A 26,187-nucleotide genomic window follows, 5' to 3' on the forward strand; every position below is an offset into this window, starting at 1 on the left:
GTGTGGCCTTACCAAGGCCTTGTAAAGTGGTATTAACGCTTCACGTGATCTTGATTCTATCCCTCTGTTAATGCAGCCTAACACTGTGTTGGCTTTTTTGGCAGCTGCAGCACACGGCTGGCTCATATTTAAATGATTGTCCACTAGGACTCTGAGATCACAGTTACTACTATTGAGCAAGGTACCCCCTATACTATACCTATACTGTCTGAAATGGTATAGGGCATTGTTGGCGAACCTATGGCACGAGTGCCAGAGGCAGCACTCAGAGCCCTCTCTGTGGGCACGTGTGCCGTTGCCCCAGTCCTAGGTCTTCAGCTGGGTTTTATAAAACCTTTTCACTTTAGGCCTCTGCCGCTGTGTGCCAAAAAAGAAAAAGGTTCAATCAGTCAATTTCAACTTCTCGCGGGAAAAAAAAAAATCTTGCAAAGTTGGAATTGATTGATTGAACTTTTTAGTCCCACCCAGTCTGCTGTTACCACTGCAGCCACATCCACCCAATGGGCCACACCCACCCAATGGGCCACACCCACCCAATGGGCTACACCCACCTGGCACTCGACGATGCATAAGTGGGTTTTGGGTCGCAGTTTGGGCATTCGGTCTCTAAAAGGTTCGCCATCACTGGTATAGGGTTTCCTGTCTGAGCAGGGGGTTGGACTAGATCAGTGTTTCTCAACCTTGACAATTTTAAGGCATGTGGACTTCAACTCCCAGAATGCTGGCTGTGGAATTCTGGGAGTTGAAGTCCACATGCCTTAAAATTGTCAAGGTTGAGAAACACTGGACTAGATGACCTCCAAAGTCCCTTCCAACATCATCATCATCATTATTATTATTATTATTATTATTATTATTATTATTCAGAGAATGAGAAATGCTTCCACATGCATCTCTATCTGGAGCAGAAGCTGCATGCTGGATGTGGGATGTACCCTGTACTCCTCAATGGGGTGTCTGTGACAAACAAAAGATGCCTCAGGAAGGGTGGAGAAAGCTGGGCTCTGTTTTCAGCAACCTGCTAAGGCAATCAATCTTCTCCTGTGTTTTTACTGAACCTCCCAACAGCAGAGTGTTGGCTGTCCCCAGGCAAGGTCACATTACAAAAACGAGCTTCGTTTCGTTTTTGGCTGCCAAGTCTCTGAACATGAAAGTCCCCAGCAGGATTTCACATGAATGCAAATCAGATTAAAAGTGTGCCTATACAGGTGGTCCTCGGCTTATGATCGCAGCTGAGCCCCAAAATTCTGTGGCAAATTGTTAAGTGAGTTTTGCCCCATTTTATGATTTCCCTTGTCATTGTTTTGTTAAGTGAATCATGGCAGTCGTGAAGTTAGCAGGGGGTTGGACTAGAAGACCTCCAAGGTCCCTTCTAACACTATTCTGATTGATGATCAAAATTCAGGCATCTGGCAATTGGCATGTATTTACGGCATTGCAGCATCCAAGGCATGTGATCACCATTTGTGACCTTCCCAGCTGGCAAGCAAAGTCAATGGGGAAACTGAATTAACAGCAGCAGTGATTCGCTTAACGACTATAAGAAAAATGGTTGTTAAATTGGGCACGACACACTTAAGAACTGCCTTGCTTAGCAATGGAAATTCTGGTCCCAACTGTGGTTGTATGTTGAGGACTTCCTGTAGTTAATACTGGAGAAAAGTTGGCATGGTGAGTTTTTCTCCGTGTAATCCATGGATAGGGAACTATGGCTCCTTTTTGACCTGCGGACTTCAACTCCCATAATTCCTGAGCCAGCATGGCTGGCTCAGGAATTCTGGGAGTTGAAGTCCACAGGTCATAAAGGGGCTGTAATTGCCCATCCATAATGTAATCAAAGATGTTGATTCTGATTTTCATGGTGCCTTAAGCACAGCAGACTCTTCCAAGCCAACACATTGCTAGGCTGCATTAACAGAGAGACAGAATCAAGATCACGTGAAGTGTTAATATTAGTTTACAATGCCTTGATAAGGCCACACTTGGAATATGGCATCCAGTTATGGTCACCACAATGTAAAAAAGATGTTGAGACACTAGAAAGAATGCAGAGAAGAGCAACAAAGATGATCAGGGGACTGGAGGCTAAAACATACGAAGAACTGTTGCTGGAATTGGGTATGTCTAGTCTAAAGAAGAGAAGGACGAGGGGGGACATGATAGCAGTCTTCCAATATCTCAGGGGTTGCCCCAAAGAAGAGGGAGTCAAGCTGTTCTCCAAAGCGCCTGAAGGCAGGACAAGAAGCAATGGATGAAAACTAATCAAGGAGAGAAGCAACCTAGAACTAACAGTTAGAACAGGGCTTTTCAACCAGTGGTATGGGTACCACCTGTGGTATATTGGCATCTGGCAAGTGGTACATGACCATCCTAGAAAAGTGGTAGCAGGGGAGGGGAATGAGCTGAACCGGTGGCAGCACCGCACAAGCCTGAGTGAGAGATGGCTGGAGCTGCAGGGCTGTCAGGGCTCAGCAGAAGCACCAGGATCAGCGCCAGGCTCCAGCTGTAGCTCGGTGCTGATCCTGGCGCTTCCGCTGAGCCCTGAAGAAGCACCAATCAGCTGGAAAGCAGCACTGATCCTGGTGCTTCTGCTGAGCCCAGAGGAAGCGCCAATCAGCTAGAATGTTGCAGCATCCCCAGGGTCTGGTGATTTACATTCAGATGCTTGGCAACTGATTCATATTTATGATGGTCACAGTGTCCCAGAGTCATGTGAAGTGACCAAAACCTGCTGCAACCACCCAGCAGACGGAGGGAATAAAAACCAAACACCTCCCCACCCCAGCTGCCAATCCTCAACAGAAATGCTCACAATAATGAAAACCTTGGACAGGAGGAAGAACACAGCCGGGCAGGCAGGCAGGTGTCTTGCTCGGCTGTGCCTTGGGGGGCACTTTTTTCAGTGCCATTGTAACTTCGAACAGTCACTAAGCAAACTGTTGTAAGTCGAGGACTACCTGTACTGTATCACTTTTTTCCTTTTTGGGGGGGGGGTCAAGTTTTTGACACCTTGCTAGGCGACTGGTGGTACTCGGATGTTGCCTTATCCAAAAAGTGGTACAATGGATGAACAGGTTGAAAAGCCATGAGTTAGAACAATTAACCAGTGGAACAACCTGCCTCCAGAAGCTGTGAATGCTCCAACACTGGAAGTTTTTAAGAAGAGACTGGACAGCCATTTGTTTGAAATAGGGTTTCCTGCCTGAGCAGGGAGTTGGACTAGATGACCTCCAAGGTCCCTTCCAACTTTATTATTATTATTATTACTATTATTATTACTACTACTACTATTATTATTATTATTATTATTATTATTATTATTATTATCGATCATCGCACAGTCAGCCAGATGTTCAGACTGGATTTGGCATTTTGTCTACCTATCGAGTCCTTACCCAGGACCTGGGATAGGCAGATGTGGATGTTTGATGGTATTACAGATATCGTCGCAGGATGGAAGCAGTTTCTAATAAGGCCGCCTTTTGCAATTGACTAATAGCGAATTTGTCAATGCCAATTGTGTTCAAGTGGTGCTCCAGTTGTTTTGGGATTGCACCCAAGGAGCCTATGACTATTGGTACTACCCTTGCTTGCTTTTGCCACAGTCTTTCTATTTCTATTTGTAGGTCTTTGTATTTTGTTATCTTCTCCAGTTCTTTCTCTTCTATTCTGCTATCTCCAGGCACTGCCACGTCCGCTATCCAGACTTTTTTGTCTTTCTTATCGACAATTGTTAAGTCTGGGTTGTTATGTTGCAGGTGCTTGTCTGTTTGAATTCTGAAGTCCCAGAGCAGTTTAATTTTATCATTTTCTATGACTTTCTCTATTTTATGATCCCACCAGTTTTTGCTTACAGGCAAATGATATTTTTTGCAGATCTTCCAATGCGCCATTGTTGCTACTTTGTCATGCCGCTGCTTGTAATCAGTTTGTGCAATTTTCTTGCAACAGCTTACCAAGTGGTTCACTGTTTCTTCAGCTTCTTTGCAGAGGTGGCACTTACTGTCTGTTGCTGTCTTCTCAATTTTGACTTTGTATGCATTTGTCCTTAAGGCTTGGTCTTGTGCAGCCAGAATTAGTCCCTCGGTCCCTTTCTTCAATTTTCCTGCTCTTAGCCATTGCCAGGTTTTATTATTATCTGCTTTCCCAGCTATTTTTTTCATGTATTGGCCATGTAGTGCTTGTCTTCCCATGCCTCTATTCTGTTCTTCATTTGGTCTTTCTTGTAGGCCAGTTTGGTCTCTCCAGTAGTTAGTAAGCCTTCCTGATATACTAATTTCAGTGCATCTTCATCATTGTTCTTCATATATTCTTCCAAAGCCATTTTTTCTTCTTCAACCATCTGATGTACTTGTAGCATTCCACGCCCACCTATTTGCCTTGGTAGATATTATTATTATTATTATTATTATTATTATTATTATTATTATTATTATTATTATTATTATGACTCTTCCCTCATTGTCTTGGGAATGCAACTTTCACAATTTGCAGGGATTTGGGACACTGCTGCCCGAAGTTTATCTGCAGCATGTAGAAAAAAAAAACATATCAAATCCTGCTTCCTGGCTCAGTTGGCGTTTCCTTCTCCTTGGGACTGGCAACTCGACAAGCAAGATTTTGCAGCAAATTCTGATAAGTTTTGTTTGCTCTTTGGCTTGCTTGTTTCTTTTCCTAAGAAGCCAAGACTATACAAAAAAGATGTTGAGACTCTAGAAAGGATACAGAGAAGACAAACAAAAATGATAAAGGGTCTGGAGACTAAAACGTACAATGAGCGATTTAGGAAACTGTTTATTCTAGCGAAGAGAAAGACTGGGGTGATATGCTAGCAACCTTCAATATTTGAGGGGCTGTTACAAAGAAAAGGGTGTGTGTGTCAACCTATTCTCCAAAAAACCTGAAGGCAGGACAAGAATGAGCAGGTGGGTGATCATTAAAGAGAGATCCATCCTGGAAATTAGAAGGAATCTCCTGACAGCGAGAGAAGGATGAGGAGTGACATGATAGCAGCGTTCCAATATCTCAGGGGCTGCCACAAAGAAGAGGGAGTCAAGCTACTCTCCAAAGCACCAGAAGATAGGATAAGAAGCAATGGATGGAAACTAGTCAAGGAGAGAAGCAACCTAGAACTTAAGGAGAAATTTCCTGACAGTGAGAACAATTAATCAGTGGAACGACCTGCCTCCAGAGGTTGTGGGTACTCCATCACTGAAGTTTTTCAAGAAAAGATTGGACAGTCAATTGTCCGAAATGGTATGAGGTCCACTGGTTAATTGTTCTCACTATCAGGAAACTTCTCCTTAGTGCTAAGTTGCTTCTCTCCTTGATTAGTTTCCATCCATTGTTTTTTGTCCTGCCTTCAGGTGCTTTGGAGAATAGGTTGACCCTCCCCCTTCTTTGTGGCAGCCCCTTAAATATTGGAACACTGCTATCGTGTCACCCCTAATCCTTCTTTTTATCAAATTAGACATGCCATTTTCTGCAACCGTTCTTCATATCCAGTCCCCTAATCATCTTTGTTGCTCTTCTCTGCATTCCTAGAGTCTCAACATCTTTTTTATATCATGGTGACCCAACTCAGCCCTGTGCTGGAAGCACCTGCTTATTCACGGAAAGATTCAAACCAGAAGTCAAGATTTTGGTTGGTACGGCACAGGGGAAAGGTTGATGGGAGGGGCACCCTCCACTCACTCATTAACTCAAATTACTAAATGCAGCAATGTTAACACCATGAAAAGAATGGATGACCTTTGTACGGGCAACCTGGTTGGACAGTTTTCAATGCTCCAATAGTTCTTTACTTCGTCTTAGGCTGAATAAGCCTCACTTGCAGCTGAAGGCCAATCCAACTTTCTGGACTAGACCTTAGGACTAGGAGCAATGGGAGTTGTAGTCCAACATCCTTGGCAAGGGGTCAGATTGAGAAGAAGTTTGATCTCTCTTATGTAGCTGTATGGACACCAAGGTCAGCCCTTAACCCATCTTTCTGTTTTTTGTAGAAATGTAGAGACTAAGAATGGGCAGAAGACCCAACTAGTCTCTTCAGACCTCTGTACAGGTAGTCTTTGACTCACCACAGTTTGTTTAGGGACCGTTTAAACTTATGATGGCACTGAAAAATGTGACCTATGACCATACTTTACAATGCCTTGGTAAGGCCACACTTGGAATACTGCATCCAGTTTTGGTCACCATGGTGTAAAAAAGATGTTGAGACTCTAGAAAGAGTACAGAGAAGAGCAACAAAGATGATCAGGGGACTGGAGGCTAAAACAGACAAGGAACGGTTGCTGGAATTGGGTATGTCTAGTTTAATGAAGAGAAGGACGAGGGGGGACATGATAGCAGTCTTCCAATCTCTAAGGGGCTGCCCCAAAGAAGAGGGAGTCAAGCTATTCTCCAAAGCGCCTGAAGGCAGGACAAGAAGCAATGGATGGAAACTAATCAAGGAGAGAAGCAATCTGGAAATAAGGAGAAACTTACTGACAGTTAGAACAATTAACCAGTGGAACAACCTGCTTCCAGAAGCTGTGAATGCTCCAACACTGGAGATTTTTAAGAAGAGACTGGACAGCCATTTGTCTGAAATGGTATAGGGCAGTGGTGGCGAACCTATGGCACGGGTGCCAGAGGCGGCACTCGGAGTCCTCTCTGTGGGCACACATGCCATTGCCCCAGCCTCGCCTCCCCCCTTGACCACCTCCTCTCCAGCAGCCCCCCTGAAGGAGAGTCGCCCCTGAGCGTGGCCCACGCAGAGCAGCACAGCCAAGGACATGGCAGCCAGACAGCGTAGACAAGACTCTGCCCTCACACCCCATCACGCACAGTTGATGCTGCGGGGCGCAGGCAGAGGGCGTGGCTGCCATGGCGCTGCTGGGTGATCTGCAGCGGGCTCTGCAGACTGTGAGTGGCCCTGTGGGCAGGTGGGGTGAGGGTGGGGTGGGGGCGGAGCGGGAGCAGAGCGGGGAGCAGGGGTGGGGCAGGGGGTGGAGCGAGGGCGGGGCCAGTTTTTGGGCACTCGGTCTCTAAAAGGTTTGCCATCACTGGTATAGGGTTTCCTGCCTGAGCAGCGGGTTGGACTAAATGACCTCCAAGGTCCTTTCCAATTTTTATTATTATTATTATTATTATTATTATTATTATTATTATTATTATTATTATTCATTATGACCTATGTAGCATCCCCAGAATCATGTGATCAAAATTTGGATACTTGGAAATTGACTCATATTTACGACGGTTGCAGTGTCCCAGAGTCACGTGATCCCCTTTTGCGACCTTCTGACAAGCAAAGTCAATGGGGGTAAGCCAGATTCACTTAACAACCAGGTTACTAACTTATCCACTGCAGTCACCCACTTAACAACCATGGTAAGAAAAGTCGTTCAATGGGGCAAAACTCACTTAACAAATGTCATCCAGGTCGTAGTTATCCCACAGGTGCTTTTTCACGAGACGACTGTGTTATGTCCCGAGCTTTGCAAACGGGCTCGGGGCGTTTGCAGGCGGTCCCGGGCAGGTGCAAGCTGCCCGGGACCAGACAGGCTGTCGCCAGCGCCTGTACGCATGCGCGGGTGCTGGCACGCGAAAAGTAACACATTGACCCAGGAAAGGCCTATATAAGAGGCCGGGAGTTTTGGGCATTGCCGGAGCATTCAATCTGTAAACTGAATGAAGAATAAAGCAAATCTGAGAACTACAACTGCTTCTCGTGTCTTGCCATTTTGCGAGGGACGCAACACTGGCGACGAGGATGGGATGCCTTACATCGACTGAAAAGGAAAAGGTGTAAGCTTACCCAAGTGAGTCCTGAGCAGCGGAACGGCGTTGACTCGGCAGCTACCCGCCAACCCAGTGCGCATTCGGGGGTAGGCTGGCTGACAGACCCGTCGCCTGAAGATGGCAAAAATTGGAAGGCTTTCGGAGTTCGACGTCTCACATCCAGAGAGGTGGGAGTCCTACGTAGCCAGGTGGAAAACTACCTCAAGGTGAACCAAGTGAGGGAAGATAGCTTGAAGGCTGCCACCCTGCTGTGTGTCTGCGGTCAAGACGCCTTCGAAATCGCAGAGAACCTTGTAGCACCTGTCCCATTAGAGTCTGTCAGCTACGCAGATCTAAAGAAGCTACTGAAGGAACACTTCCAGCCTAAGATGTCCATCATCGCATGGCGCCACACCTTTGAGCAGAGGGATCAACGATCCGGAGAATCGGCCAAAGAGTACATCGCCACATTGAGAAAGGCCGCCAAGCACTGCGAGTTCAAGGACCTCGAAGAACGACTGAAGGACCGATTCGTGTGCGGGCTAAGGCATCGAGAGCTACAACAGAGGCTTTTCGCCAAAGAGGACTTGTCCTTCCAAGATGCCTTGAGAGAGGTCAGCGCAGAAGAAGCAGCAGGCGGCGCCATCAAGAACATGTGGCCGATCAGCAACAGTCCAGATGTTGCATCCGTGCACCAAGAAGAAGTCCAAGGGAACTCCGAGGAGGATCCGGACGAGGAAGTCGACCGTCTCCACCCCACGAAGGAAGGGAACCAGAAAGGAAGCTCTTCAGCTCCCCTCAAGTGCATCGGCTGTGGAGGTCGCCACAGGAGAACCGACTGCAAGTTCCGCTCCGCTATCTGCCGGGCGTGCGGAAAACAAGGACATATTGCAGCTGTGTGTCTGGGCCGACGAAAGGTACAACCTCAGGAAGAATTGCGCCTGAAAGGTACCAGGGTCCCCAGCCAGAATAGGGTGGGGTTTTGCGCTTCGCGAAGGAGCATCTTTAGGATAGGCACACACAAGCCCATTAAGAAAAAACTGTCACTTAAGGTGAAGCTACAAGGGGTTCCATTAATTATGGAACTAGACACGGGGTCTGCACTTTCAATCATCTCCTTACATACATTTAGGAAGATTTGTTCCGGCAGTGGAACCCAGGCCAAGTTAAGGCCTTCTGACATTGTGCTAACAGACTTTCAGAATTCGAGAGTGTGTGTTAAGGGGGAGGCCACCCTTAACGTACAGTATAAGAATTTTGAAGGTCCACTAGACCTATTAGTAGTAGGGGGTGAACGAACGAGTCTCATAGGACTGGATTGGTTTGAGGCCTTGGGGATACACGTCACGGGGCTCAACAGCTTACAAACACTCAACCTGCAGGAAGTCTGCAAAGAATTTGCAGATGTTTTCAGCCCCCAGCTGGGCACATTCAAAGGACCACCTGTGTCCTTAAAACTAGACCCCACTGTCACTCCCATTAGAATTAAAGCAAGAAGGGTCCCTTTTGCTTTAAAGAGTAATTGACACTGAGTTGGACAAACTGATCCAACAGAGAATTCTAGAACCTGTTGATTCCAGTCCTTGGGAGACCCCCATTGTCACACCTCTAAAGGCAAATGGGGACATTCGCATTTGTGCTGATTACAAATGCACTCTGAATAATGCATTGCAGCAACATGCCTATCCTGTTCCTGTGGTCAGTCATATCCTGGCCTCTCTCAAGGGGGGGCGTGTTTTTGCAAAGCTTGACCTAGCTCAAGCGTATCAACAGCTGCCTGTTGATGATGATGCTGCTATAGCTCAGACTATTGTGACCCACAGAGGGGCCTTTAAGGTAAAAAGGCTACAGTTCGGAGTGAATGTCGCTCCTGGGATTTTCCAAAAGCGTAATGGAAAACACACTACGGGGTATACCGGGGGTTTGCCCCTACTTTGATGATGTCTTAATTGCAGGAGACTCCACACACATTCTAGCTGAAAGGCTAAGGGCTGTTCTGTTAAGATTCAGGAAAACAGGCCTCAAGCTTAAGAAGGACAAATGCAAAATAGGGGTGCCTTCTACTGAATTTTTGGGGTTCAAAATTGATGCTGCTGGGATTCACCCTGCTGAATCCAAACTAACTGCCATTTTAGAAGCACCTAGGCCAAAGTCTAAGGCCGAACTTCAGGCCTTCTGGGCCTCCTGAATTTTTACAATTCTTTTCTTCCACATAAAGCTAGTGTAGCTGAGCCTCTTCACAGGCTATTAGATAAACAAGCAGTGTGGCAGTGGTCACAAACACATGAGGCTAGTTTCAATGAGGTCAAGGCCTTGCTCACTTCTAACAGTGTACTTGCACACTTCAACGAGTCCCTTCCTGTGTGCATCACTTGTGATGCTTCCCCTTACGGGGTTGGAGCTGTCCTGAGCCACCTCAGGTCTGATGGAACTCAGGTTCCTGTTGCATATTACTCCAGAACATTGTCTTCTGCTGAGCGCAACTACGCTCAGATAGACAGGGAGGCTTTAGCTGTTGTTGCGGGAATTAAAAAAATTCCACGATTTTCTATATGGCAGGCATTTCACGGTCTTCACTGACCATAAGCCTCTGCTGGGACTGTTTACCACATGTAAGCAAACTCCCCAAATCATTTCACCTAGAATGCTCAGGTGGTCTATTTTTTTGTCTGCATATGATTTTTCCTTACTTCACAAACCTGGGAAAGAAATGGGCCATGCTGATGGCCTCAGTAGATTGCCCCTGCCAGTAATAGAAGCTGAGCCTGCGCCAGCTGTCAACATTCTATCCATCCAAGCCTTGCCCGAGTCCCCCCTGAACGCCAGGGATGTAGCCGCTGAATCGGGCACAGATCACACACTTTCACGTGTCCTTTCTTGGGTTTTGTCTGGATGGCCTGAGCACTGTCCTAGTCCTGAGTTTCAGAGTTTCTGGTCTAAAAGGAACGAGTTGTCCACCTCTCAGGGTTGTCTGCTTTGGGGAAGCAGAGTTGTCATCCCCATCTCAATGAGGACTAGGGTCTTAGGGTCCCTCCACGAGGGTCATCCTGGCATTGTTCGAATGAAGGCCCTTGCGCGCAGCCACTTGTGGTGGCCTGGCATAGACAAGGACGTTGAGGCTAAGGTGCATGCATGCCACCTGTGCCAACGCTCTCGCCCAGAGATGCCCCAAGCTCCTGTGCATAGATGGGAGGAAACACAGTTCCCATGGTCTAGGGTGCACATTAACTACGCTGGGCCCTTTTAGGGCCAATTCTTCTTGGTCCTCGCTGATAGCCATTCAAAATGGCTTGAGGTTGTACCTGTCTCATCCACCACCACTGCAAAGACTATTCAGGTACTGAGGGGGATTTTTGCTGCACACGGGCTCCCAGATGTCATTGTGTCTGACAACGGCCCTCAATTTACTTCCTCCGAATTCCAAGCTTTCTTGCAGGCTAACATGATTCGTCATGCCACTTCTGCACCCTTCCACCCGTCCACCAACGGTATGGCTGAACGCATGGTTCGCATCACCAAGGACGCCTTGAAGAAACTCACCTATGGGGACTGGCATCACAGGTTGGCTGACTTTCTCCTTTCTTATCGCACCACACCGTCCACTTCTACAGGAAGAAGCCCAGCTGAACTTCGCTGGGGGCGCAAACTGACTACGAAGCTTGACCGGTTGCATCCGGACAGACTGCCTTTATCTACCTCACACCCTAGGGCACCTAGACAACTACTTGTGGGTGCCCCGGTTTGGACTCGTAATTACGGGCCTGGTCATACATGGGTCCCCGCTTCTATTTCCAGGGTCACAGGTCCTCTGTCCTACGAGGTCTCCCTGGACAACGGTCGTGTCCTGCGTCGGCACATTGACCAACTCCGCCCTAGGCGGGACCTTCCAGCTGAGACTCCTGGGTCTTTTCCAGGGGGGGAGGGGGACCCCTTTGAGCAAAGGGAAGGGCACGAGCTGCTGCCCATCACCAATGATGGAGCCACAAACGGCCCATTCCAAGATTCCGCGAGTGCTCCAAACAGGAATTCTAGGAGCTTATCCAACCACCAGGCATTCACGCCTACTCCAGTCAGGGAGTCACCCCGGGGGCACAATCACTATTCACCTGCACCACACAGTACTCCAGTCAGGGAGGATACCCGGGAGCATCCCAATAAATCATACCCCGCAAGAGAGCTGGCACATAATCCCCAGAGTTGGCCTGACCTTACCCCTAGTCCTACAAGGGGGCAAACATACAGGGAGGTGGTCGAGGAACCAAGTCCCGACTATAACACCCCTAGCCCAAATCAGGGAGTAACTGAGTTGTGGGAAGGCACAGAAACCCACACAAGCCCGGACACAGAACGGGATTCAGGGGATGGACAGCCTCCTGACAGGTCTTGGACGGACCTAGGAGGTTCTACAGAGACGCCCAACAGTGGCTATCATTTAGAAGGGCCAGAGAGCCTACAGCTAGGCGGGTCAACCAGGTCACAAAGTGACAGAAGCCCTGGCCTGACGAGCCCGGTGGGCAAGCAAGCAAGCCAGGCATTGGGGCACAGTCCTTGGAAGGCACCAAGGCATGATAAGGGGAACAGGCACACATCACCCCTCAGTCAGGGGACACCTGCCAGAAACCCAGAGCTTAGGAGGTCACAGAGAGCAAGGAAATCTCCTAAGTACTTAGAGGATTACATAACATTGATGTCTAAACAGAGCCAGTAGAAGGGTAGGAACACTGGGGAGTAGAGCACTGCATCAAGAAAATGGGTTGCATGTTGGTAGTAGTTTTAGCCCGAGGGAAAGGGGTGTTATGTCCCGAGCTTTGCAAACGGGCTCGGGGCGTTTGCAGGCGGTCCTGGGCAGGTGCAAGCTGCAAGACAGGCTGTCGCCAGCACCTGTGCGCATGCGCGGGTGCTGGCGCGCGAAAAGTAACACATTGACTTGGGAAAGGCCTATATAAGAGGCCGGGAGTTTTGGGCGTTGCCGGAGCATTCAATCTGTAAGCTGAATGAAGAATAAAGCAAATCTGAGAACTACAACTGCTTCTCGTGTCTTGCCATTTCGCGAGGGACGCAACAGACTGGACTTCCTTGTTTGTTTGTTTTTTCTTTTGAAGACGTTTCGCTTCTCATCCAAGAAGTTTCTTCAGTTCAGTCAGAAAATCTCCCAAATATAAAATGAAGGGCAGTTGTGGCACATATTCCTGAGATCATTTGCCTGAGACACAGGCAAAGAGACAAGAATGCTCATGTGCTTTGAATAAAAGCTAAGAGGCTCGGATGGGTTCCAGGCCAAAAATTTGTTCTGTATTTTTAGCTGCCGTTCCAACTCAGTTTGATAAACGGAAATGGATTTTCAAGACTTCCTGAGAGACGAGAGGTATTCAATGCAATTCCCAAGAGTGTTAGGTCTGGTGTTGCCCTCATTTAAGCTCAAGATAGCCAAGGGTGTGCGCAGATATTTTGTGGAATTATGACCTCTTGAACAGAGCGTCTCCCACGTTTTATGACCATGTTAATTCTAGTTCCTGAGATTTATGCTTTGCTAGGAGCTTAAGAGCAATCTTCACTCTTTTGAAGCTCTACTCAGTCATTCACAATCAATGATATACTAGAAAACCATAAACCCCTTTAAGCCATGGTTTATTCATACGTATTACTTTTTTTGTCTTCCTTTTTGTTTGTTTTTAGGTCAAGGGTAGGCAACCTTGGCTCTTTTATGACTCGGGGACTTCAACTCCCAGAATTCCTGAGCCAGCATGGCTCAGATTGGAAACCTCTCCCTTTCTCCTCAGCATGATTGGCTCAGGAATTCTGGGAGTTGAAGTCCACAAGTCATGAAGGGGCCATAGTTCCCCCATGCTGGCTCAGGAATTCACACTGTGTCATGAGTGCTTTGCTTGGCCTGTTGATAATCTTACTGAACAAACTTCTTCCTCTAGGACAGGGCTGGGGAACCTTGGCTCTTTTATGATTTGTGGACTTCAGCTCCCAGAATTCCTGAGCCAGCATGGCTCAGCATGGAAACCTCTCCATTTCTCCTCAGCATGGCTGGCTCAGGAATTCTGGGAGTTGAAGTCCACGAGTCATAAAAGAGCCAAGGTTGCCTACCCCTGGTTTAGGTGCTTTCTTTAACTAGTAAAAATATTTTTTTTTTAAAAAAAAGAGACTATGGAGTATAGGTAATCCTCAACGTACGATCACAATTGAGCCCAAAATTTATGCTAAGTGAGACAGCTGTTAAATGAATATTACCTCATTTTACAAGCTTCCTTGCCAAAGTTGTTAAGTGAATCACTATAGTTAAGTAACCCAGTTGTTAAGTGAATACGGCTTTCCCATTGACTTTGCTTATAAGAAGGTTGCAAAAGATGATCACGTGACCCCCCCCCAAGACACGGCAACCGTCATAAATGTGAGTCAGTTGCCAAACATCTGAATTTGGATCATGTGATCTTACTACAATGGTCGTAAGTGTGAAAAACGGTCATAAGTCACTTTTTTCCAGTGCCACTATAACTTTGAATAATCACTAAATATGAGCTGTTGTATGTTTTAGGACTATCTGTAGCTCTTCCCAAGCGGGCTTTTCAGATTGGGGCAAAAGGGATGGAGAGAACAACGACACCAAGTAATATTTTATTTCTTCATCACCTCCCAAAGAACGTCAGCTCCAAAACAGCAGCAAGAGAGAAACAGTTTGGCAGGGACTTAAGAAGAGAAGTAGAAAAATCGAAGCCTCTTTCTCAGGAGAGAGAAAACTTTGGAGAAATGAAAAGAGAGATTTTAACACCTTTCACCAGAAGAGTTTAAATAGCTGGAGCTTTGGAGTGGATTAAAAAGAAAAATCATGGTCCTTTATTAAGAACACAGAATTTGCAACAGTGAGTGGCTCCAGTTTTAAAAAAGGTTTTGGTAAATCCATAGAAGGAAAGGCTGTTGATAATGTCAGTGAGGGATCGTGGCTGGATACTATTTTCTTAGCCCTGAGATTTTTAAGTTGTATGGACTTCAGCTCCCAGAATTCCCCAGCCAGCAGGCTTTAAGGGAGGGGTGGACTTCAACTCCCAGAATTCCCCATCCATCATGCTTTAGAATGTGTGGATTTCACCTCCCAGAATTCCTTAGTCAGCATGATTTAAGGAGTATGGATCAACTCCCAGAATTCCCCAACCATCACGCTTTAAGATGTCGGGACTTCAATTTCCAGAATTCCCCATTCGGCATGGTTTAAAGTTCATGGACTTCAACTCCCAGTATTCCCTAGTATAATTTAACATGTATGCAATTACTGGCTGGGGAATTCTGGGAGCTAATCCCACACATCTTAAAGTTGCCAAGGTTTAGAAACACTCCTAACAGTATTAACAAAATGCTGCACTAAGGAAAGCTTTGGCCTATGCTATTTTTATTTAATGTGGCTTGCTTTTGACATTATTTTTTAAAATCTTTTTTTATTTGAACGTTGTTTTGTTTTTCTGCAAAACGGAAACTTTCTGATCTCCCTGTTTATGAACCTGTCCTAAGTTGTTAACTGGCTTTTAATAATCTTTCTTTTTTTATCTTCACTTGTTAATGTTTGTTTAGATCTCTATATCTGAGTGACAAGGTTCATTTCCAATGTTTTTACAGCCCTTAGAAAGCTTATAAGCCAGGATGAAAAGTTGATAAGGTGTTTTTTTCCCCCTTGTCTTCTGGTAGTTTGAAAGCTTGGTGGGGACTCCAGGAGAGCCTTAGATAAATCTTTCACATTCACTGGAAAAGTAACTAGTCCTCATGGTTAAACACCAATGGAAGAATCACTCTTACTTGACAAATGTCAGGAAGGGACGTACAATTATGATTCTTAATTTTGGTTTTCTAGGTTTTAACTGCCTTAGAGGCAACTACAGATTATTTAAATAATTCTAGGACTTAGACCTTTAAATGCATTGTGCAAGAGACCCAGCACAAGTGTTGTGCATAGTTCAAGTCCTGGCTTCCATAATGTCCTTTTCCATTTCTATGTTGAATTGGAAATGTTTTTGTTGTTATTTCCTGGGCTTTATTGAGCTACTTTGAAAAAAAATTAAAAAGCAAACAAAATGCAAATAAAATAATCAAATGAATAAAGTGATATTGGGTCTATACTGTATTGATTATCTACTAAGGAATTAATTAGGGAGTAGAGTAGAACTGAATGAAATAATATAAAATTAATAGAATAGAATGAAATATGAAATTTATAATAGAATAGAATATAGAATAGAATATAGAATAATATGAGAATAGAATAATATGAGAATAGAATAATATGAGAATAGAATAGAATATTATATTACATTATACTACACTATATTAAATATCAGAATAACAGAGTAGGAAGAGAACTCTGAGGTCTTCTAATCCAACCCCCTGCTCAAACAGGAGACCCAATGTAATATATTATGATACGATATGGTATATGATATATTGTACTATTAAATAATATAAACCCTAAGAAAGAAACATTTCTATTTATATTGAGGCAGAATTTAACCTGTTTCTCCTCTATTTACTCTCAACCTCCTCCCGTTCTGTCCCTGCATTTTGCGTCTTCCTCTCTAATTTAAACATATTCACCGATATTTATAATATACTTTTGTCTTTTTGCCAAGTTACTATTGACAAGATTAGTTATTTATTCAAGAACCACTTGTCTTGATCCAAGGAAAACAAGCCAAGCCTTTCTTCAAACTATCTAAACAATACTGGTATATCAAGATAAGCTTTTTTAAAAAAATTGAAACATGCTTCTCAGGAATTTAGGCTGCAAGCTTCAAACATAATCACCCCAGTACATTTCACACCGTGAAACTTCCTTGCGAGTAAACATGGATAAAATGGCAAGGTTAAGGTCATTGAGCCACTCCGGATAATGGCCAGTCTATGGATGTCTTATGAAATAATTTGCAATCAAAAAACACTTACAAATGAAGGAATCTGAACATTGTCAGTTGGAACGGACGTTAAATTGGATACATTCATCTCAGATTTGGCCAGCTAGTTGGGAACGTTTTCTGACAGTTCAGTCCAAATTTCACTCAGAGTCCATGGGTGGATGGGATGAAAAGTTGGCTATTTTATTCATAAAGGAATAACAGAATAACAGGGTTGGAAGGGACCTCGCAGGTCATCTAGTCCAACCCCCTGCTCAGGCAGGAGACCCTATACCATTTCAGACAAATGGCTGTCCAGTCTCTTCTTAAAAACTTCCAGTGTTGGAGCATTCACAACTTCTGGAGGCAGGTTGTTCCACTGGTTAATTGTTCTAACTGTCAGGAAATTTTTCCTTAGTTCTAGGTTGCTTCTCTCCTTGATCAGTTTCCATTCGTTGCTTCTTGTCCTGCCTTCAGGCGCTTTGGAAAATAGTTTGACCCCCTCTTCTTTGTGGCAGCCCCTCAAATACTGGAATACTGCTATCATGTCTCCCCTATTTCTTCTTTTCTTTAGACTCTAGCCAGACCCAAGTCCCGCAGCCGTTCTTTGTATGTTTTAGTCTCCAGGCCTTTGAACTTCTTAGTTGCTCTTCTCTGAATTTTTTCCAAACTCTCAACATCTTTTTTGTGATATGGTGACCAAAATTGGCTGCAGTATTCCAGGTATAGTCTTACTAAGGTTTTATAAAGCGGTACTAATGCTTTGCATAATCTTGTTTCTATGTCTCTATTTATACAACCCAGGATTGTATTAGATTTTTTGGCTGCTGCTGCACACTGCTGGCTCATGGTCAAGTGATCGTCCACTAGGACTCCAAGGTAGTAATAGTAGTAAAGTTGGAAGGGACCTTGGAGGTCATCTAGTCCAACCCCCTGCTCGGGCAGGAAACCCTACGCTATTTCGGACAAATGGCTGTCCAGTCTCTTCTTAAAAACTTCCAGTGTTGGAGCATTTACTGCTTCTGGAGGCAAGCTGTTCCACTGATTAATTGTTCTCACTGTCAGGAAGTTTCTCCTTAGTTCTAGGTTGCTTCTCTCCTTGATTAGTTTCCACCCGTTGCTTCTTGTCCTGCCTTCAGGTGCTTTGGAAAATAGCTTAATTCCCTCTTCTTTATGGCAGCCCCTGAGATATTGGAATACTGCTATCATGTCCCCCCTTGTCCTTCTCTTCGTTAAACTAGACATACCCAATTCTCGCAACCGTTCCTTATATGTTTTAGCCTCCAGTCCCCTAATCATCTTTGTTGCTCTTCTCTGTACTCTCACAGTTACTGTTTTTGAGCCAGGTGTCACCCAGACACAAGTACAGACTGCTTAGCAGTTGCTAAGCAATGGAAATTTGGGGATCAATTGTGGTCGTAAACTAAGGATTGCCTTAGATCAGGGGTACAGGTCATAGGTGTGTTGATAACTCTACATTATTGGAAACACACACACACATATGTACACACATGCACACACAAACCAGCTATAATAATAATAATAGTAGTAGTAGTAGTAGTAGTAGTAGTAGTAGTAGTAGTAGTAGTAGTAAAGTTGGAAGGGACCTTGGAGGTCATCTTGTCCAACCCCCTGCTCAGGCAGGAAACTCTATACAATTTCGGACAAATGGCTGTCCAGTCTCTTCTTAAAAACTTCGAGTGTTGGAGCATTCACCCCTTCTGGAGGCAGGTTGTTCCACTGGTTAATTGTTCTCACTGTCAGGAAGTTTCTCCTTAGTTCTAGGTTGCTTCTCTCTTTGGTTAGTTTCCACCCGTTGCTTCTTGTCCTGCTTTCAGGCACCTTGGAAAATAGCTTGACTCCCTCTTCTTTGTGGCAGCCCCTGAGATACTGGAACACTGCTATCATGTCCCCCCTCGTCCTTCTCTTCGTTAGACTAGACATGCCCAATTCCTGCAAACGTTCCTTATATGTTTTAGCCGCCAATTTGGGGAAAACGTTTGTGTGTTGTATAGGAAGAAAATTAAAAAGGCTTTGCTGACTTTTATGCCCATCTCTCCACCTGTGCTCAAACCCATCAAGCTCTGGTCTGATTTATCTATCGCCTCCCAATTTTATAATGAAAACTTCAAGGGGGGAGGGAATGGACGGTCAGTCAATTGGTGTGATCTTGCATATCCACCCTTTTTCTGCAGAATTCAGAATTTCTGCTGAGCAACAACAAAAAAATGCTGGTGGGTTTTTGGTCAGATGTGTTGAGTCCGTGGCGGGAAACAGACACGAGAAGCAGCTGGAGTTCTCAGTTTCTTTTATTCAGCGTTCAGCTTACAGGAAGATGGCTTCAGCCTCGCCCAAACGCCTCGCAGCCTCTTATATAGGCAACTCCCGGGTAAATGGGTTACTTTTCCCGCGCCAGCACCCGCGCATGCGCACGGCGCTGGCGACAGCCTGTCTGGTCCCGGGCAGCTTTGCACCTGCCCGGGACTGCCTGCAAACGCCCGAGCCGTTTGCAAGGCTCGGGACATAACACCCCTTTCCCCCGGGCTAAAACTACCACCAACATACAACATTTATTTTATACGACAATTTGCTCCCCAGTGCTCCCACTGTTTACTGGCTTTTGCCTTGCCAGCAATGTTATGTAATCTTCTAGGTACTTAGGAGATTTCTTTGCTCTCTGTGACCTTCTTAGCTCTGGCTTACTGGCATAAGTCCCCTGACTGGAGGGAGGCGTGAGCCTGTTCTCTCTATTGTGCCCTGGTGTCTTCCAAGGACTGTGCCCCGATGCCTGGCCTGCTTGCTTGCCCACCGGGCTCGTCAGGCCAGGGCTTCTGTTGCTTTGTGACCTGGTTGTCCTACCTAGCTGTAGACCCTCAGGCCCCTTGAAGTGATAGCCACTGCTGGGCGTCTCTGTAGAACCTCCTAGGTCAGTCCAAGACCTGTCAGGAGGCTGTCCATTCCCTGAACCCCATTCTGTGCTCGGGCTCGTGTGGGTTTCTGTACTTTCCCAAAACTCAGGTGTTCCCTGATTTGTGCTAGGGGTGTTGTAGTCGGGACTTGGTTCCTCGACTAGCTCTGTGTATGTTTGACCCCCTGTAGGATTTGGGGTAAGGTCAGGCCAACCTTGGGAATTGTGTGCCAGTCTCTTGCGGGGAATGATTTGTTGGGATGCCCCCGGGTATCCTCCGTTGCTGGAGTGCTGTGTGATGTGTGTGGAAGTGAGTATGCCCCCGGGGTGACTCCCTGGCTGGAGTAGGCGTGAGTGCCTGTTGTGTGGGTAAGCTCCATGACTTTCTTTTCGGAGCAATTGCAGAACCCTAGGATGGGCCGTTTGTGGCTCCCTCAGTGGAGATGGGCAGTAGCTCTTGCCCTTCCCTTTGCTCCAAAGGGTCCCCCTCCCCCCCTGGAAAAGATCCAGGAGTCTCATCAGAAAAGTCTCGCCTAGAGCGAAGTTGGTCGATGTGCCGACGCAGGACACGACCGTTGTCCAGGGCAACCTCGTAGGAGAGAGGACCTGTGATCCTGGACACAGAAGCGGGGACCCATGTATGACCAGGCCCGTAATTGCGAGCCCAAACCGGGGCACCCACAAGTAGTTGTCTAGGTGCCCTAGGATGTGAGGTAGATGAAGGCAGTCTGTCCGGATGCAACCGGTCAAGTCTAGTAGTAAGTTGGCGCCCCCAACGAAGTTCAGCTGGACTTCTCCCTGTAGAAGTGGACGGTGTGGTGCGATAAGAAAGGAGAAAGTCAGCCAACCTGTGATGCCAGTCCCCGTAGGTGAGTCTCTTCAAGGCGTCCTTTGCGATGCGCACCATGCGTTCAGCCATACCGTTGGTGAACGGGTGAAAAGGCGCAGACGTGGCATGACGAATCAGGTTTGCCTGTAAGAAAGCTTGGAATTCGGAGGAGGTGAATTGAGGGCCGTTGTCGGACACAATGACATCTGGCAGCCCGTGTGCAGCAAAAATCCCCCTCAGTACCTGAATAGTCTTTGCAGTGGTGGTGGATGAGACAGGCACAACCTCAAGCCATTTTGAATGGCTGTCAACAAGGACCAAGAAGAACTGGCCCTGAAAGGGCCCAGCGTAGTCAATGTGCACCCTAGACCATGGGGACTGTGTTTCCTCCCATCTATGCACAGGAGCTTGGGGCATCTCTGGGCGAGATCGTTGGCACAGGTGGCATGCGTGTACCTTAGCCTCAATACCTTTATCTAAACCAGGCCACCACAAGTGGCTTCGTGCAAGAGCCTTCATACGAACAATGCCAGGATGACCCTCGTGGAGGGATTCTAAGACCCTAGTCCTCATTGAGGTGGGAATGACAACTCTGTTTCCCCAAAGCAGACAACCCTGAGAAAGGGACAGTTCGTTCCTTTTGGACCAGAAACTCTGAAACTCAGGACTAGGGCAGTGCTCAGGCCACCCGGACAGGACCCAGGAGCGGACACGTGAAAGTGTGTGATCTGTACCTGTTTCAGCGGTAACATCCCTGGCACTAAGAGGGAGCTCGGGCAAGGCTTGGATTGATAGAATGTTGACAGCTGGCGCGGGGTCAGCTTCTACTACTGGCAGAGGCAACCTACTGAGGCCATCAGCATGGCCCATTTCTTTCCCAGGCTTGTGGATCAATGAAAAATCATATGCAGACAAAAAAATAGACCACCTAAGCATTCTAGGGGAAATGATGTGGGGAGTCTGCTTACGTGTGGTAAACAGTCCCAGCAGAGGCTTATGGTCAGTGAAGACCGTGAAATGCCTGCCATATAGAAAATCGTGGAATTTTTTAATTCCAGCAACAACAGCCAGAGCCTCCCTGTCTATCTGAGCGTAGTTGCGCTCGGCAGAAGACAGTGTTCTGGAGTAGTATGCAATAGGAACCTGAGTTCCATCAGACCTGAGGTGACTCAGGACAGCTCCAACCCCGTAGGGGGACGCATCACAAGCGATGCACACAGGAAGAGACTCGTTGAAATGTGCAAGAACACTGTTAGAAGTGAGCAAGGCCTTGACTTCTTTAAAGCAAGCCTCATGTGCTTGTGACCACAGCCACACAGCTTGTTTGTCTAGTAGCCTGTGAAGAGGCTCAGCTACACTAGCTTTATGTGGAAGAAAAGAATTGTAGAAATTCAGGAGGCCTAAGAAGGCCTGAAGTTCGGCCTTAGACTTTGGCCTGGGTGCTTCTAAAATAGCAGTTAGTTTGGATTCAGCAGGATGAATCCCAGCAGCATCAATTTTGAATCCCAGAAATTCAGTAGAAGGCACCCCAATCTTGCATTTGTCTTTTCTGAGCTTGAGGCCTGATTTCCTGAATCTTAACAGGACAGCCCTAAGCCTTTCAGCTAGAATGTGTGTGGAGTCTCCTGCAATCAAGACATCGTCAAAGTAGGGGCAGACCCCTGGTATACCTCGTAGTGTGTTTTCCATTACGCTTTGGAAAATCCCAGGAGCGACATTCACTCCAAACTGTAGCCTTTTTACCTTAAAGGCTCCCCTGTGGGTCACAATAGTCTGAGCTATAGCAGCATCATCATCAACAGGCAGCTGTTGATATGCTTGAGCTAGGTCAAGCTTTGCAAAAACACGCCCCCCCTTGAGAGAGGCCAGGATGTGACTGACCACAGGAACAGGATAGGCATGTTGCTGCAATGCCTTATTGAGTGTGCATTTGTAATCAGCACAAATGCGAATGTCCCCATTTGCCTTTAGAGGCGTGACAATGGGGGTCTCCCACGGGCTGGAATCAACAGGTTCTAGGATTCCCTGTTGGATTAGTTTGTCTAATTCAGTGTCAATCTTACTTTTTAAAGCAAAAGGGACCCTTCTTGCTTTAATCCTAATGGGAGTGACAGTGGGGTCTAGCTTTAAGGACACAGGTGGTCCTTTGAATGTGCCCAGCTGGGGGCTGAAAACATCTGCAAATTCTTTGCAGACTTCCTGTAGGTCGAGTGTTTGTAAGCTGTTGAGTCCTGTGACGTGTATCCCCAGGGCCTCAAACCAATCGAGTCCTATGAGACTCGTTCGTTCACCCCCTACTACTAATAAGTCTAGTGGACCTTCAAAACTCTTGTATTGCACGTTAAGGGTGGCCTCCCCCTTAACACACACTCTTGAGTTCTGAAAATCTGTTAATACAATATCAGAAGGCCTTAACTTGGCCTTAGACCCACTTCTGGAACAAATCTTCCTAAATGTATGCAATGAAATGATGGAAAGGGCAGACCCTGTGTCTAGTTCCATAGATAATGGAACCCCTTGTAGCTTCACGTTGAGTGACAGCTTTTTCTTCATGGGCTTGTGTGTGCCTGTCCTACAGATGCTTCTTCGCGAAGCGCAAAAACCTACCCTATTCTGGCTGGGGAGTCTGGTACCCTTCAGGCGTTCTTCTTGGGGTTGTGCCTTTCGTCGGCCCAGACACACAGCTGCAATGTGCCCTTGTTTGCCGCATGCCCGGCAGGTAGCGGAGCGGAACTTGCAGTCGGTTCTCCTGTGGCGACCTCCACAGCCGATGCACTTGAGCGGAGCCGAAGAGCTTCCCTTCTGATTTTCTTCCTTCGCGGGGTGTAGACGGTCGACTTCCTCGTCCGGATCCTCCTCGGAGTTTCGTTGGACGTCTTCCTGGTGCACGGACGCACCCTCTGCACTGCTTCTGATCGGCCGCATGTTCTTGACGGCGCCGCCTGCTGCTTCTTCTGCGGTGACTTCCCTTAAGGCGTCTTGGAAGGATAATTCTTCCTTAGCGAAAAGTCTCTGTTGTAGCTCTCGATGCCTTAACCCGCACACGAATCGGTCCCTCAGTCGTTCCTCGAGGTCCTTGAACTCGCAGGGCTTGGCGGCCTTCCGTAACGCGGCGATGTATTCCTTGGCTGACTCACCGGACCGTTGATATCTCTGTTCGAAGGTGTGGCGCCATGAGATAACGGACACCTTGGGGTGGAAGTGCTCCTTCAGCAGCTTCTTCAGGTCTGCGTAGCTTACAGACTCTACTGGGACAGGTGCTGCAAGGTTTTCTGCGATTTCGAAGGCGTCTTGGCCGCAAACGCAAAGCAGGGTGGCCGCCTTCAAGCTATCTTCCCTCACTTGGTTTGCCTTGAAGTAGTTCTCCATTCTGGATACGTAGGACTCCCACCGCTCTGGATGTGAGACGTCGAATTCCGAAAGCCTTCCGATTTTCGCCATCTTCGGATCTTCAGGAGACGGGTCTATCAGCCAGCCTACCCCCGAATGCGCACCGGATTGGCGGGCAGCTGCCGAGTCGACGCCGTTCCTCTTCCGCCGCTCAGGACTCCTTGGGTAAGCTTACACTTCTTCCTTTCCAGGTAGTGCAAGGCATCCCACCTTCGTCGCCAGTGTTGAGTCCGTGGCGGGAAACAGACACGAGAAGCAGCTGGAGTTCTCAGTTTCTTTTATTCAGCGTTCAGCTTACAGGAAGATGGCTTCAGCCTCGCCCAAACGCCTCGCAGCCTCTTATATAGGCAACTCCCAGGTAAATGGGTTACTTTTCCCGCGCCAGCACCCGCGCATGCGCACGGCGCTGGCGACAGCCTGTCTGGTCCCGGGCAGCTTTGCACCTGCCCGGGACTGCCTGCAAACGCCCGAGCCGTTTGCAAGGCTCGGGACATAACAAGATGAATATTTTTTTCCCCATCTAGCTCATCTCTTATCTATTTTAGCAAAGGATTTCCTCTCCTGCTTCTTCCCAGTTACCTGTTTTGGTTTTTTTTTGGGGGATGTTTCTCAGCCTGTCCATCCCTAAACTTGGGACTTTTTGCATGTTTTTTTTTTTTAAGAAGTTTCTTGCTAAAATGATTAAGTTTCGTTTGATGTTTTTAAACCAGAATTAATTGTTGCTGGTTTGGGGAAATACATCAGAAAGAAATATAGGTAGTGCTCGATTTAAACCAGTACATTTAGTGACCGTTCAAAGTTACAATATCACTGAAAAAAGTGACTTAGGATTGTTTTTCACCCTTGGGACCGTTGCAGCATTCTCCCCCATGGTCACGTGATCAAAATTCAGACCATTGACAACTGTCACACATTTATGACAGTTGCAGTGTCCCGGGGTCATATGATCCCCTTTTGTGACTTTCTGACTTCTGATAAACTAGATTCATTTAACAACCGTGGTACTGACTTAACAACTGCAATGATTCACTTAACAACTGTGGAAAGAAAGGTTGTAAAATAGGGCAAAACTCACTTAACAAATGTCTCACTTAGCAACATAAATTTCGGGCTCAGTTCTGGCCGTAAGTTGAGGACTGCCTATATCAAGGGGAACTTTTAGCCAAGTCGCTCTTTCTCTCTCTCTCTCTCTCTCTCCCTCTCCCTCTCTCTCTCTCTCGGTCTCTGTCTCTCTCTTTTTCTCTTTCTCTCTCTTTTTCTCTCCCTCTCTTTCTCTCTCTCTCTCTCTCTCTCTCTCTCTCTCTCTCTCTCTCGGTCTCTGTCTCTCTCTTTTTCTCTTTCTCTCTCTTTTTCTCTCCCTCTCTTTCTCTCTCTCTCTCTCTCTCTCTCTCTCTCTCGGTCTCTGTCTCTCTCTTTTTCTCTTTCTCTCTCTTTTTCTCTCCCTCTCTCTCTCTCTCTCTCCCTCTCCCTCTCTCTCTCTCTCTCTCTCTCTTCTCTCTCTCTCTCTCTCTCTCTCTCTCTCGTCTCTGTCTCTCTCTTTTTCTCTTTCTCTCTCTTTTCTCTCCCTCTCTCTCTCTCTCTCTCTCCCTCTCCCTCTCTTTCTCTCTCTCTCTCTCTCTCTCTCTCTCTCTCTCTCTCTCGGTCTCTGTCTCTCTCTGTCCCTCTTTCTCTCTCTCTCCCTTTCCCCCTCTCTCTTTCTTTCTCTCTCTCACCCTTCCCCACTCTCTTTTTCTCTGTCTCTTTCTTTTTCTTTCTCTCTTTCTCTCTGTCTCTCTCCCCCCCCCCGTCTCTGTCCCTCTCTTTTCTTTTCTCTTTCTCTCTCTCCCCCTTTCCCCCTCTCTCTTTCTCTCTCTCTCCCTTCCCCACTCTCTTTTTCTCTGTCTCTTTCTCTCTTTTTCTTTGTCTCTCTCCCCGTCTCTGTCCCTCTCTTTCTTTTTCTCTTTCTCTCTCTCTCCCCCTTTCCACTTCTCTCTCTCTGACTCTCTTTCTCTCTCTCTCTCTCTCTCTCTCTATCTCTGTTTCTCTATCTCTCTCTCTCTCTTTCTCTCTCTCTTTCTCTTTGTCTGTATCTCTCTCTCTCTCTCTCCTTCTCTCTATGTCTCTCTCTTTCTCTTTTTCTCTTTCTCTCTCTCTCCCTTTCCCCCCACTCTCTCTTTCTGTATCCCTTCCCCCCCCCTCTCTCTCTCTCTCTCAATTTCGGGGAGAATTTGATGCAAGGCGCATTGTTACAGCATTGCGCGGTTACAGCTACTGCGGAGAACCGAGGTGACGGATGACCGTGGCAGCCGGACTGGAGTCCAGCGGCGGATCCCAGGGCTTCTTGGCAACGCGGAGCCAAGGCTTCCCACAAGGACGGCTTTCGCCAATTACTCAGGCGCAAACGCCCCAGGACGCAGCCCCAAAGGAGGAGAAAC

At 46.8% G+C, this 26,187-nt stretch overlaps 1 protein-coding gene across 1 annotated transcript in view; it reads right to left on the bottom strand.

The window, feature by feature from the left end:
* The window catches only part of CA4 (carbonic anhydrase 4), a 50,938-nt gene that overhangs the window by 24,221 nt on the left and 530 nt on the right, over positions 1-26,187 (bottom strand). The gene's annotated exons all lie outside the window — the stretch shown is intronic.

The sequence above is a fragment of the Crotalus tigris genome, unplaced genomic scaffold, assembly GCF_016545835.1.
Source record: "Crotalus tigris isolate CLP2741 ecotype Arizona unplaced genomic scaffold, ASM1654583v1 scf7180000018306.2785112, whole genome shotgun sequence".
NCBI classification, from domain to species: Eukaryota; Metazoa; Chordata; class Lepidosauria; order Squamata; family Viperidae; genus Crotalus; species Crotalus tigris.